Here is a 14,130-nt window from a genome sequence, read left to right as displayed (position 1 = left end):
TTTGTATAATATACTTTTGACAGATTTTTTGTATAATGTATATGTATAATATACTTTTGACAGATTTTTTTTCTTTAATGTGTATGCAGTGTCCTTCTCTATCTCTTCTGATTAGTCTTGGTTTTAAGTCTACTTTGTCAGATATTAAAACATCTCTGTCCATTTGTTTCCTGACTTTATTTGCTTCAAATACCTTTTCTATCCTTTTGTCCATCCACAGGTGGTGTCTGTCCTTGATGGAGTATTTCTTAGATGCAAGAGCAAAATGGAAACTGTTTTCTAATCCAATCTCTGAATCCATGCCTTCTAATTGGGCATTCAAGCAATGGATATGGAAAATAACTGCTGAACAGTATTTACTACTTCATATTATTTTGTTGTTGTGATATTGTTATTGTTTTTTAGATCTTCTTTGGTTAATTGTTCTGGGTTATTTATATAGCAGAGTGTATATAAATACACTCTTGAGTGTAGCTAACGCTCTCTTCAGACTGACAACTGCCTTCTAGTGTCATCTGTAGAAATACATTAGTAGATAGAAGTTGCTTAAATTTGTTTTTATCCTGAAATATTTTTCTTTCTCCTTCTATTACAATTGATGAGATTGTCACTCCTCTACTCTCTCTATTCCTCTTTCTGGGTATTCTGGGGTGGCATCTGTGCTCATTCAGAGCTCACACAATATCAACCTATGGTTAGGCCTTTCTGACTTTTGGAATCTCCATTGGAAAGTCAGGAGTTATTCTAATAGGCCTGCCTTTATATATTATTTGATCTGTCCCTTGCAACTTTTATGACTCATTTTTGCTGTTGTTCTATATATTTAATGGTTGGTGGACTAGCTGAAAGGCAACAGAGGCAAGAAAAAGAACGCTGGGAATTGCTAATTACATCTTTGATTAGAACTGTTTGATCAGATGACAAACAGTCCCAGAGTTACCACTAGTGAAAGGCTAGGCAGGATGACATCTATTTCCATTTTAAAGTAAAACCAGCAATCATGGTATCGATTTATCATATCAGGCAATTCTCATCAGAAAGTGTTACTACAAATTCTTTTTCCTCAATAATTACTAATTTTGTAGACAATATTAGAAATGATAAATTATTACATAGAGTGTTAAATAAGATCAACAGTGACAAGAATCTATCTGAAAACATCAGTGTATAAATAAAATTTTTACCCCAAACTTGAAATATTGGACATTATTTAGCAACAAACAAGTGTCAGCTGCATGACTAATACTGTTCTTAACCTTAAAGTTGAAAAAAAGAAAAGACAAGAAAGACTCTTGAGGTAAAGTACATTTGCTCTGCACACATAAGTAGCAATTTGTTCTTGGGAAAACAAACCTGTTTATCTATCCTTAGGTTAGGCAAGCACTCTGTCACTGAGCTCCAGCCTCAGCCCTTGAATCTTGGTATGAAACACAGACTTTCAAGTGCTGGGATTACAAATATGTACTACCATATCCAGCTCCAGACCAGTAGAGCTTCTTAATCTCACAGTTTATAGAAAAACTATCACAAAATCACAGTAGTCTTAATATTTCTCATGACAGTTCTAATACACAGAAGTAACTCAGTATCATCTTTACTGTTGGAGAAAAATATTTATTTTGGAATCTGGTATAAGTTATCTTCCACTTGGGTTTAAATAGTTGAAATTTATGTTCATTATTGAAATTTTTATCATATTAAATATCTTTTCACACTTAAAAATCTTGAAAATAGAAAACTCATGTTCACTCTACTTTGTTCTGAAAATGTTCCCATTTTCTCTCCATGTGATTACAAGCTTCTATCTACACTGCTAGACAACTGTCCACTCTTTATCAAACATAAATATACAGTTTTCTGAGTCTCTGTCTCTTCACCTGTGAGGAATTTCATATCTCATAAAGCTTCGTTAAGCAATCTTACCAAGCTTTTTCCTCGATGACCTGTGTTTTGTTAACGCAGGTGTCAATTACGACTTAGGTGATAAATGATGAAAGTATGTTAATTATTTTATAGTAATTATTTTATCCTTATAAACACTCAAAAGAAAACAGAGGTAAGTGGGAAAAAGGTAGCAAAATCTTGTGTAAACCTCGGGTAAATGCTATACTGGAGAATAGCTACTGTTTACTCCCTGAAAAGCATGTATTTCTTAAACAAGACATGAGCTAAGGAATGTTCAAACAGGACTACTTGTCTTTTTCAACTGAAGCTTCAGACCCACAGAGAATACCACACATGCTGCAAGATCAAAGTAGGAAATACTAAAAGATTATAAAAGGTGGTTCATTATCCTTAGGTTTTCATCCACTGAAGAATACTCAAGAAAAGGTGGGAGGGTATGAAGTATTTACGAGGCACTTTTTTATAAAGAGTTGAAGGTAGTCCATACCTACATAGAGGAAGGACAGTCCACTCAATCCATTGTAGGAATATATATATGTGTGTGTGTGTGTGTGTGTGTGTGTGTGTGTGTGTGTGTGTGTGTGTGTTTTCTTTATTGTGTACCCTTTGAAAGATTAAAGTGTTCCAGTCAATGCCTACCTACATAAAGCATATAGGCAGCACTAACTGATCTAAATGAGTTTAAATAAAGATTGAGAACACAGTGTTGAGTGGGTATGAAATTAGAGGTGATCTGGGAGGGGTTAGGGGAAGGAGTGAATATGGTCAAAATTTTTAAATACATATTTCTCAAGAAGTTAATAAAATATTTGCAAAAGAAGAAAAAACTGGCTATGCTTTTTTAAGTCTGTATCCCTCTGTTCTTTCCTTCTTTCCTTTCTTCAAATTTCCAACACAGCAGACCAGTCTAGAGAAAAGGGAAAGTTATAAATTGAATTACAGTCTGAAGATTGTTAACTTGTTTACATTTCTTTTAAAGAGAGGGTTCCCTACAATACAGACTAGCCTCAAACTAGCTATATAAGAGAGGCCAGCCTTGAACTCTTTGCCATTCTACATCTTCCTTTCCCAAGTGCTTGGACTGCATATAGCATCATGCGCTGATCTTAAGCTTTAATATTAAGTTGGACTAGGCTTTTTTTAATACTTTTAGTTAAATGATAACAAAGAATATATAGAGAACTTGCCTGGTATTTCATCCACCAGGAGGTAAAATAAGCAAACACTACAGTACAGGTTTACAGAGGGTGGGAACAAAGCATTTGTTTACAGCGCATCTGTTGTATGTGTTTGGAGAAAAGTAAGATTAAAGCTTGTGTGTTAGCACAAAGGCACTTTCTGGAATCAACCCACAGCTGCAGACATGTATCTCAGTGCTTACTTGAGGGATGTTTTGAAATCTTGTGATTATTTGGTAAGTTTCTCTTCTCATGGAGATGGCATCATCATGTTTAAATAATGTGTTTAGTATGAAATGTAAATATATTAAACTCCCTTTGAGGTAAGGCAGATGGCTACAACATTCTGAAATTCTGGGAAAAATATATTTCCTGACTGAATAGGGGGCAACACAAAGCTCCTGGTTTATACCAATAGTTTTCTGTTAGATAACTAAGGGGTTCTTTTAGTTTCAAAAACCTCTCAGATCCAAATTAATTATGTATTCAAATAGTGTAGAAATGATTTTCAATGTTTTGTGAACATCTGAGGATTGAGTAGCTTCTTTTCATTTTATCATTTTATTACTACGTATTAAGTATACATAATAATGTGTTTCATTGATATTTTCATACATGATTATGATATATTTTGATCATATTCACCTCCATCCCCCCTCTCTTGCCCACACTTTGTTCCTGCTCCTACAACTTGCTATTCAACTCTTATTTCTGAACTCTAGAAAGTTCAGAAAAGTTTCATTTTCTACATGCACATACACACAAACAAAACTGTAGGTTATATGTACACCTGCACAAGAGCTTTTAAGTGGCTTCCCATCAGAAATACCCTATGTCCAATCAATAGGTAGAGGTATCATTGCTGTGATAAAACTGCATGACCAAAAGAGAGATGAGGAAGAAAGGGTTCATTTGCTTACACTTCCACAGCACCACTGGTGAAGGAAGTCAGGACAGGAATTCAAACAGGTCAGGGACCTGGAGTCTGGGTCTGATGCAGAGGTCATGGAGGAATGATGTTTATGCGTTGTTCCTCGTGGCTTGCTTAACCAGCTCAGGCTTCATGGGGCTGATCATGTTTTGTAATATCAGACGTAAATGTTTCCCTTTTTAGAGCTTGTTCTTTTTTTTTCTGTTGAACTGGGCCACTTTTTCCTATTTAATTTGAAAGATTTGTTTTTTATTCTGGATTTTTCTTCCGGGATTCTACAACTTAACTTATAACTTTTTAATGGTACCTTTTGATGCACAAAAGTTTTCAATTTTAAAAAGTAGTCAAGTTGATCGACGTTTGTGTGGTTTTATTCTGTGTTGTCTACAAAACTTTTCCCTGTGCTTCAGTCATAGAGGTATTCTCCTATAATATTTTCAAAATCTTTAAAATTTGAATTTTCATACTTATGTCTTGAAACATTCTTGCACAGTATAGAACAAACTAGAGGCCCGTTGCCTTTATTCTTACTCCTAGCAAATGGTTCCACAATAACTTTCTGAAAAATGCATTTGCTGCGATCAAGGTGCACAGTACTCTCACTTGCTTTACACGTATGGACTGGTACTTCTTAGACTGTGCATTGCCTCGTGTAGACTCTGCCCATGAGCAGCACTTCACTCCATGTTTAGTGCAAATGTAAGAGCTAAATGATCGTACTCTGGTGGGCCTGTGCACAACACTGTCTGTCCAGTCCTACCCACAGAGCACAAGCTGATGAACAGCTCATTCCTAAAACAGAAATGGTGCTTCCCTATAAATTAGTTAAAGTAAATGGGAACTGTAGGAATATATAGATTAATAAAATCACACCCAGAAAAAGCAGGCTCAAGAACCTATCAGACATATAGGACTGGTGAAAGAATATAAGATCTTGGCCATTCTTGTCATTTGATTCCAATATATGCTCACCTTGTGTTTCAGAGGCATGCATGCTCCAAGGTCTTTTCTACTTAGAGCAAGTCTAAATCCTTGGGCATATTCTCTGACTTGAGCCCTTAGCACCCCTTGTCCGGTACTTTCCTCCAGAGGAATCCTGTACCCTATCCATATACGGTGTTGATTGAGAAGACATTAATGATGGAGTCACCAAAACCAAAATTACATTCCAAGTCACCTCCTTCCCCAAATCCCCTACTCGGAAGGCAGTTTTACTAAAGGATGTTCACTGATCCTGCCAAAGTCTTAATTTAATTAAATAATGGAAAGTTTGCCTTGCCAGAAGGAAAGAGCAAAGGAGTGGACAAATAGAAAAAAAAGACATATTTTTAAGTGTGGAAAGGATTCATGCTGCTAGTTTAAAAAAAAGAAAAGAAAACATGTTCCAGAGACACAACTTTACATTGTTAAAAGAGGTACCTTTGTAGGTCTAAAAGTACAAAGAGGTATGGACTAATCATTTTTAAATGATTTTAATAATTTTAAATTATTTTAAATAGTTTTAATTTTAAAAATTGGGGGGGGGTCTCTGTATAGCCCTGGCTGTCCTGAAACTTGCTCTGTAGCCTGGCCTCAAACTCAGAGATCCCTCTGTCTGTGCCTCTGCCTCTGCCTCTGCCTCTGCCTCTGCCTCTGCCTCTGCCTCTGCCTCTGCCTCTGCCTCTGCCTCTGCCTCTGCCTCTGCCTCTGCCTCTGCCTCTGCCTCTGCCTCTGCCTCTGCCTCTGCCTCTGCCTCTGCCTCTGCCTCTTGAAATTAAATTTAGATTTAATCCTGAGATTTAAAGCATGATCTACCACCACCCAGGTAATTTTTAATATAGTAAGAATGCAACTGCTTAAGTCTTCGATTTAAAAAAATAAATATAAACCTTCATAGATTTGCCCTCTCCAATGGTTCACAGAGAACACTGCAGTTTTTGCAAAAAGTAGTTGCTAGTGAACAATAGGTTTTTAAACACTGCCCCCTACTGTTCACATTCAGCTTCTTTGAAAATGATAAGACAAAAAATAAAGATAAATCAGACCTTCCACCTTTGAACTGAGTTTAGCATTTTTGGTCAGCACACTAGACTTCATAGACTAGGGCAATTTCAACTACACAACTATGGAGTTTCAATAAAGTAAATCCCAGACATTTGCACATTACTCTCATTACTAATACAGCCACCCAAAGACAGCAGAATTGGACTGACAATACAATAACAACACTGGAAACATCAGGAAGGACAAGAATCCCCATGGTGACATTATAGACTATTATACTCAGTTCCATTTTTAAAAATTAAAAGAAAAAATGCTAGGAAGAATGACAAACTTCTACAAAAGAGATAAACCTTGCTTTCCACCCACACAACCACACAACTCACAGATGATGACTTTTGCTTCCAAAACATCTGTTGACTAGACTTTCTGACTAGCTGCTCTGCTCCTCACTTCTACTGCTGCAAATATGGTTAACAGCAAATGAAAGACAGCAGCCAAAACAAATCTCAGATGTGCTCGGTGTCCTTTAGTCACAAAGTATGCGTCAGCACTTCTGGTGGCCAGTTTTCTACCAACGTGACACCAGCTGAGTCATGCGGGAACTGGGAAACCCAGTTGAGAAAATATCCTCACCACATTGGCCTGTGGACAAGCCCCTGTGCATTTTCTTGATGATTGAGGTGGGAGGCCCATCTGGATGAGGAACTACAAGAATAAGATGAAATAAACCCTTTATTCCCCAAAATGTTCATGGTGTTTCATTACAGCAATCAGAAGCCTAAGGCAGCTCTTCAGAATGACTGGCTTAAAAATAGAAGGGGATGCCTTCCTGGTTTCTGCCGCCGCAGAGAGCCCATGGGCAGCACCCCGCGAGCAAACTTGAGCCTCGGGACCACAGGTAAGACCAACTTGTCTGTTGCAAGAAGGCTGCCTGGTGAAATCGGGACACACAGAGGCAGAATTCCTCTAGGACCGGGCACGTCCTGTGTTTACCGGAAGTCCCACACCCGCGGATCCCGGCCCGCAGCAGCTCTCTGTTCCCAGACCCCGTGGGAAAGAGACCTCACTGCCTGGTCAGGTGGGCACTCCTGAGGCTGCATAAGCTCCCGGAAGGGGCGGCACAGGTCTTCATGGTTGCTGCCGCCGCAAAGAGCCCGTGGGCAGCACCCCGCGAGCGAACTTGAGCCTCGGGACCACAGGTAAGACCAACTTTTCTGCTGCAAGAAAGCTGCCTGGTGAACTCAAGACACAGGCCCACAGGAACAGCTGAAGACCTGTAGAGAGGAAAAACTACACGCCCGAAAGCAGAACACTATGTCCCCATAACTGACTGAAAGAGAGGAAAACAGGTCTACAGCATTCCTGACACACAGGCTTATAGGACACTCTAGCCACTGTCAGAAATAGCAGAACAAAGAAACACTAGAGATAATCTGATGGCGAGAGGCAAGCGCAGGAACCCGAGTAACAGAAACCAAGACTACATGGCATCATCAGAGCCAAATTCTCCCACCAAAACAAACATGGAATATCCAAACACACCAGAAAAGCAAGATCTAGTTTCAAAATCATATTTGATCATGATGCTGGAGGACTTCAAGAAAGACGTGAAGAACTCCCTTAGGGAAACACAGGAAAACATTAATAAACAAGTAGAAGCCTACAGAGAGGAATCTCAAAAATCCCTGAAAGAATCGCAAAAATCCCTGAAAGAATTCCAGGAAAACACAATTAAACAGTTGAAGGAATTAAAAATGGAAATAGAAGCAATCAGGAAAGAACACATGGAAACAACCCTAGATATAGAAAACCAAAAGAAGAGACAAGGGGCTGTAGATACAAGCTTCACCAACAGAATACAAGAGATGGAAGAGAGAATCTCAGGAGCAGAAGTTTCCATAGAAATCATTGACTCAACTGTCAAAGATAATATAAAGCGGAAAAAGCTACTGGTCCAAAACATACAGGAAATCCAGGACTCAATGAGAAGATCAAACCTAAGGATAATAGGTATAGAAGAGAGTGAAGACTCCCAGCTCAAAGGACCAGTAAATATCTTCAACAAAATCATACAAGAAAACTTCCCTAACCTAAAAAAAGAGGTACCCATAGACATACAAGAAGCCTACAGAACTCCAAATAGATTGGACCAGAAAAGAAACACCTCCCGTCACATAATTGTCAAAACACCAAACGCACAAAATAAAGAAAGAATATTAAAAGCAGTAAGGGAAAAAGGTCAAGTAACACATAAAGGCAGACCTATCAGAATCACACCAGGCTTCTCGCCAGAAACTATGAAGGCCAGAAGATCCTGGACTGATGTCATACAGACCCTAAGAGAACACAAATGCCAGCCCAGGTTACTGTATCCTGCAAAACTCTCAATTAACATAGATGGAGAAACCAAGATATTCCATGACAAAACCAAATTTACACAATATCTTTCTACAAATCCAGCACTACAAAGGATAATAAATGGTAAAGCCCAACATAAGGAGGCAAGCTATACCCTAGAAGAAGCAAGAAACTAATCGTCTTGGCAACAAAACAAAGAGAGTGAAAGCACACAAACATAACCTCACATCCAAATATGAATATAACGGGAAGCAATAATCACTATTCCTTAATATCTCTCAACATCAATGGCCTCAACTCCCCAATAAAAAGACATAGATTAACAAACTGGATACGCAACGAGGACCCTGCATTCTGCTGCCTACAGGAAACACACCTCAGAGACAAAGACAGACACTACCTCAGAGTGAAAGGCTGGAAAACAACTTTCCAAGCAAATGGTCAGAAGAAGCAAGCTGGAGTAGCCATTCTAATATCAAATAAAATCAATTTTCAACTAACAGTCATCAAAAAGATAAGGAAGGACACTTCATATTCATCAAAGGAAAAGTCCACCAAGATGAACTCTCAATCCTAAATATCTATGCCCCAAATACAAGGGCACCTACATAGGTAAAAGAAACCTTACTAAAGCTCAAAACACACATTGCACCTCACACAATAATAGTGGGAGATCTCAACACCCCACTCTCATCAATGGACAGATCATGGAAACAGAAATTAAACAGTGATGTCGACAGACTAAGAGAAGTCATGAGCCAAATGGACCTAACGGATATTTATAGAACATTCTATCCTAAAGCAAAAGGATATACCTTCTTCTCAGCTCCTCATGGTACTTTCTCCAAAATTGACCATATAATTGGTCAAAAAACCAGCCTCAACAGGTACAGAAAGATAGAAATAATCCCATGCGTGCTATCGGACCACCATGGCCTAAAACTGGTCTTCAATAACAATAAGGGAAGAATGCCCTCATATACGTGGAAATTGAACAATGCTCTACTCAATGATAACCTGGTCAAGGAAGAAATAAAGAAAGAAATTAAAAACTTTTTAGAATTTAATGAAAATGAAGGTACAACATACCCAAACTTATGAGACACAATGAAAGCTGTGCTAAGAGGAATACTCATAGCGCTGAGTGCCTGCAGAAAGAAACAGGAAAGAGCATATGTCAGCAGCTTGACAGCACACCTAAAAGCTCTAGAACAAAAAGAAGCAAATACACCCAGGAGGAGTAGAAGGCAGGAAATAATCAAACTCAGAGCTGAAATCAACCAAGTAGAAACAAAAAGGACCATAGAAAGAATCAACAGAACCAAAAGTTGGTTCTTTGAGAAAATCAACAAGATAGATAAACCCATAGCCAGACTAACGAGAGGACACAGAGAGTGCGTCCAAATTAACAAAATCAGAAACGAAAAGGGAGACATAACTACAGATTCAGAGGAAATTCAAAAAATCATCAGATCTTACTATAAAAACCTATACTCAACAAAACTTGAAAATCTTCAGGAAATGGACAATTTCCTAGACAGATACCAGGTATCGAAGTTAAATCAGGAACAGATAAACCAGTTAAACAACCCCATAACTCCTAAGGAAATAGAAGCAGTCATTAAAGGTCTCCCAACCAAAAAGAGCCCAGGTCCAGACGGGTTTAGTGCAGAATTCTATCAAACCTTCATAGAAGACCTCATACAAATATTATCCACACTATTCCACAAAATTGAAACAGATGGATCACTACCGAATAGCTTCTACGAAGCCACAATTACTCTTATACCTAAACCACACAAAGACACAACAAAGAAAGAGAACTTCAGACCAATTTCCCTTAAGAATATCAATGCAAAAATACTCAACAAATATCTGGCAAACCGAATTCAAGAGCACATCAAAACAATCATCCACCATGATCAAGTAGGCTTCATCCCAGGCATGCAGGGATGGTTTAATATACGGAAAACCATCAACGTGATCCATTATATAAACAAACTGAAAGAACAGAACCACATGATCATTTCATTAGATGCTGAGAAAGCATTTGACAAAATTCAACACCCCTTCATGATAAAAGTCCTGGGAAGAATAGGAATTCAAGGCCCATAACTAAACATAGTAAAAGCCATATACAGCAAACCAGTTGCTAACATTAAACTAAATGGAGAGAAACTTGAAGCAATCCCACTAAAATCAGGGACTAGACAAGGCTGCCCACTCTCTCCCTACTTATTCAATATAGTTCTTGAAGTTCTAGCCAGAGCAATCAGACAACAAAAGGAGATCAAGGGGATACAGACCGGAAAAGAAGAGGTCAAAATATCACTATTTGCAGATGATGTGATAGTATATTTAAGTGATCCCAAAAGTTCCACCAGAGAACTACTAAAGCTGATAAACAACTTCAGCAAAGTGGCTGGGTATAAAATTAACTCAAAGAAATCAGTTGCCTTTTCTATACAAAAGAGAAACAAGCCGAGAAAGAAATTAGGGACACGACACCTTTCATAATAGACCCAAATAATATAAAGTACCTCGGTGTGACTTTAACCAAGCAAGTAAAAGATCTGTACAAAAAGAACTTCAAGACACTGAGGAAAGAAATTGAAGAAGACCTCAGAACATGGAAAGATCTCCCATGCTCATGGATTGGCAGGATTAATATAGTAAAAATGGCCATTTTACCAAAAGCAATCTACAGATTCAATGCAATCCCCATCAAAATACCAATCCAATTCTTCAAAGAGTTAGACAGAACAATTTGCAAATTCATCTGGAATAACAAAAAACCCAGGATAGCTAAAGCTATCCTCAACAATAAGAGGACTTCAGGGGGAATCACTATCCCTGAACTCAAGCAATATTACAGAGCAATAGTGATAAAAACTGCATGGTATTGGTACAGAGACAGACAGATAGACCAATGGAATAGAATTGAAGACCCAGAAATGAACCCACACACCTATGGTCACTTGATTTTTGACAAAGGAGCCAAAACCATCCAATGGAAAAAAGATAGCATTTTCAGCAAATGGTGCTGGTTCAACTGGAGGTCAACATGTAGAAGAATGCAGATCGATCCATGCTTATCACCCTGTACAAAGCTTAAGTCCAAGTGGATCAAGGACCTCCACATCAAACCAGATACACTCAAACTAATAGAAGAAAAACTAGGGAAGCATCTGGAACACATGGGCACTGGAAAAATTTTCCTGAACAAAACACCAATGGCTTATGCTCTACGATCAAGAATCGACAAATGGGATCTCATAAAACTGCAAAACTTCTGTAAGGCAAAGGACACTGTGGTTAGGACAAAACGGCAACCAACAGATTGGGAAAAGATCTTTACCAATCCTACAACAGATAGAGGCCTTATATCCAAAATATACAAAGAATTCAAGAAGTTAGACCGCAGGGAAACAAATAACCCTATTAAAAAATGGGGTTCAGAGCTAAACAAAGAATTCACAGCTGAGGAATGCCGAATGGGTGAGAAACACCTAAAGAAATGTTCAACATCTTTAGTCATAAGGGAAATGCAAATCAAAACAACCCTGAGATTTCACCTCACACCAGTGAGAATGGCTAAGATCAAAAACTCAGGTGACAGCAGATGCTGGTGAGGATGTGGAGAAAGAGGAACACTCCTCCATTGTTGGTGGGATTGCAAACTGGTACAACCATTCTGGAAATCAGTCTGGAGGTTCCTCAGAAAATTGGACATTGAACTGCCTGAGGATCCAGCTATACCTCTCTTGGGCATATACCCAAAAGATGCCTCAACATATAAAAGAGACACGTGCTCCACTATGTTCATTGCAGCCTTATTTATAATAGCCAGAAACTGGAAAGAACCCAGATGCCCTTCAACAGAGGAATGGATACAGAAAATGTGGTACATCTACACAATGGAATATTACTCAGCTATCAAAAACAAAGAGTTTATGAAATTCGTAGGCAAATGGTTGGAACTGGAAAATATCATCCTGAGTGAGCTAACCCAATCACAGAAAGACATACATGGTATGCACTCATTGATAAGTGGCTATTAGCCCAAATGCTTGAATTACCCTAGATCCCTAGAACAAACGAAACTCAAGACGGATGATCAAAATGTGAATGCTTCACTCCTTCTTTAAATGAGGAAAAAGAATACCCTTGGCAGGGAAGGGAGAGGCAAAGATTAAAACAGAGACTGAAGGAACACCCATTCAGAGCCTGCCCCACATGTGGCCCATACATATACAGCCACCCAATTAGACAAGATGGATGAAGCAAAGAAGTGCAGACCGACAGGAGCCGGATGTAGATCGCTCCTGAGAGACACAGCCAGAATACAGCAAATACAGAGGCGAATGCCAGCAGCAAACCACTGAACTGAGAATAGGTCCCCCGCTGAAGGAATCAGAGAAAGAACTGGAAGAGCTTGAAGGGGCTCGAGACCCCATATGTACAACAATGTCAAGCAACCAGAGCTTCCAGGGACTAAGCCACTACCTAAAGACTATACATGGACTGACCCTGGACTCTGACCCCATAGGTAGCAATGAATAGCCTAGTAAGAGCACCAGTGGAAGGGGAAGCCCTGGGTCCTGCTAAGACTGAACCCCCAGTGAATTAGACTATGTGGGGGAGGGCGGCAATGGGGGGAGGGTTGGGAGGGGAACACCCATAAGGAAGGGGAGGGAGGAGAGGGATGTTTGCCCGGAAACCGGGAAAGGGAATAACACTCGAAATGTATATAAGAAATACTCAAGTTAATAATAAAAAAAAAAAGAATAGAAGGGGATGAATTGCATAATATTGCATCAAGAAACCTAGGAGGCTTATCATACAGTAAATAACAAAATAATGAGTTTTGTGATGTAATTTTCAAATATTTATAAATTTTTATCATATTTACCTACAATAGCAAATAAAGACAGAGAAGTTGCAGGTGTGCAACTGAAATATCCTACCCCTTCCTGACAATACCATTCTTCTTTCCAAATAGCCTCTCTTCTGCTTTCATATTGTTGTTAAAACTCTAGATCATACACATGGCAGAAAACATGCAATATTTGTTTTTCTGAGTCTTATTTTGTTTAACATAATGATCTCTACTTTCCTCCATTTTCCCCTAATTGACACGATTTCTTCCTTCTTTACTGTTAACTAAAACTTAATTTTGTCTCTCACTGCATTTTCTTTATCTGTCCATGTGTCCCTGTGCATAGTCAGCCTGTGCTGATCTCAGAACACCGCTACTGTGAATGGCACAATCATAAGTACTGAGATGTCTCTAACTTATGCTGACTTTGATCTGTTTTGGCATATACCCAGGAGTGGTATAGCTGGATCATATGTTAGTCCTGATTTAAATTTTTGAGATACCATCCTTAGTGATTTCCATAGTAGCCACAAAAATTCCCCTAATCAAAAGTTTGTGTTTCTCTCCCCACCTCATCCCCACCAAATATCTTGCTTGTTTTCTTAACAATAGCCATTCTGACTGGGGGACCCAGAATCTCAATGTAAGTTTGATTTTCATTTCTGTGTTGCCTAAGAATATTTAACATTTTTAATGTAAGAATCTTGGGTTTTAAAGCTATTCACTATTAAATAGTTGTATAACCTCATGTTCCTACACCATTATTGAGGACACTGTACACATATCATTCTAAAGACTGTCAGAAGGTGGTGATGAAGGAAAAGATAGAATGATGAGAGAGTTGTGGGTTTTTTCCATATTGCCTTTCCCCGTTCCTCCTGAGTCCCCTATCCCTA

The 14,130-nt window shown here is 38.7% G+C and overlaps 1 protein-coding gene across 13 annotated transcripts in view; it reads right to left on the bottom strand.

Moving 5' to 3' along the window:
* Nucleotides 1-14,130, bottom strand: part of Sugct (succinylCoA:glutarate-CoA transferase) — an 857,841-nt gene that overhangs the window by 750,136 nt on the left and 93,575 nt on the right. Inside the window, exon 1 of one of the 13 annotated variants that reach the window (XM_039095909.2) lies at nucleotides 6,381-7,254. The exons of the other annotated variants lie outside the window; for them this stretch is intronic. The gene's annotated coding sequence lies outside the window, so the exon portion shown is untranslated. Of the gene's footprint in view, nucleotides 1-6,380; nucleotides 7,255-14,130 lie in introns of those variants that run through there. 13 annotated transcript variants of the gene reach the window in all.

This window comes from Rattus norvegicus, chromosome 17, assembly GCF_036323735.1.
Source record: "Rattus norvegicus strain BN/NHsdMcwi chromosome 17, GRCr8, whole genome shotgun sequence".
NCBI classification, from domain to species: domain Eukaryota; kingdom Metazoa; phylum Chordata; class Mammalia; order Rodentia; family Muridae; genus Rattus; species Rattus norvegicus.
This window is presented reverse-complemented; position numbering and strand designations above follow the sequence as displayed.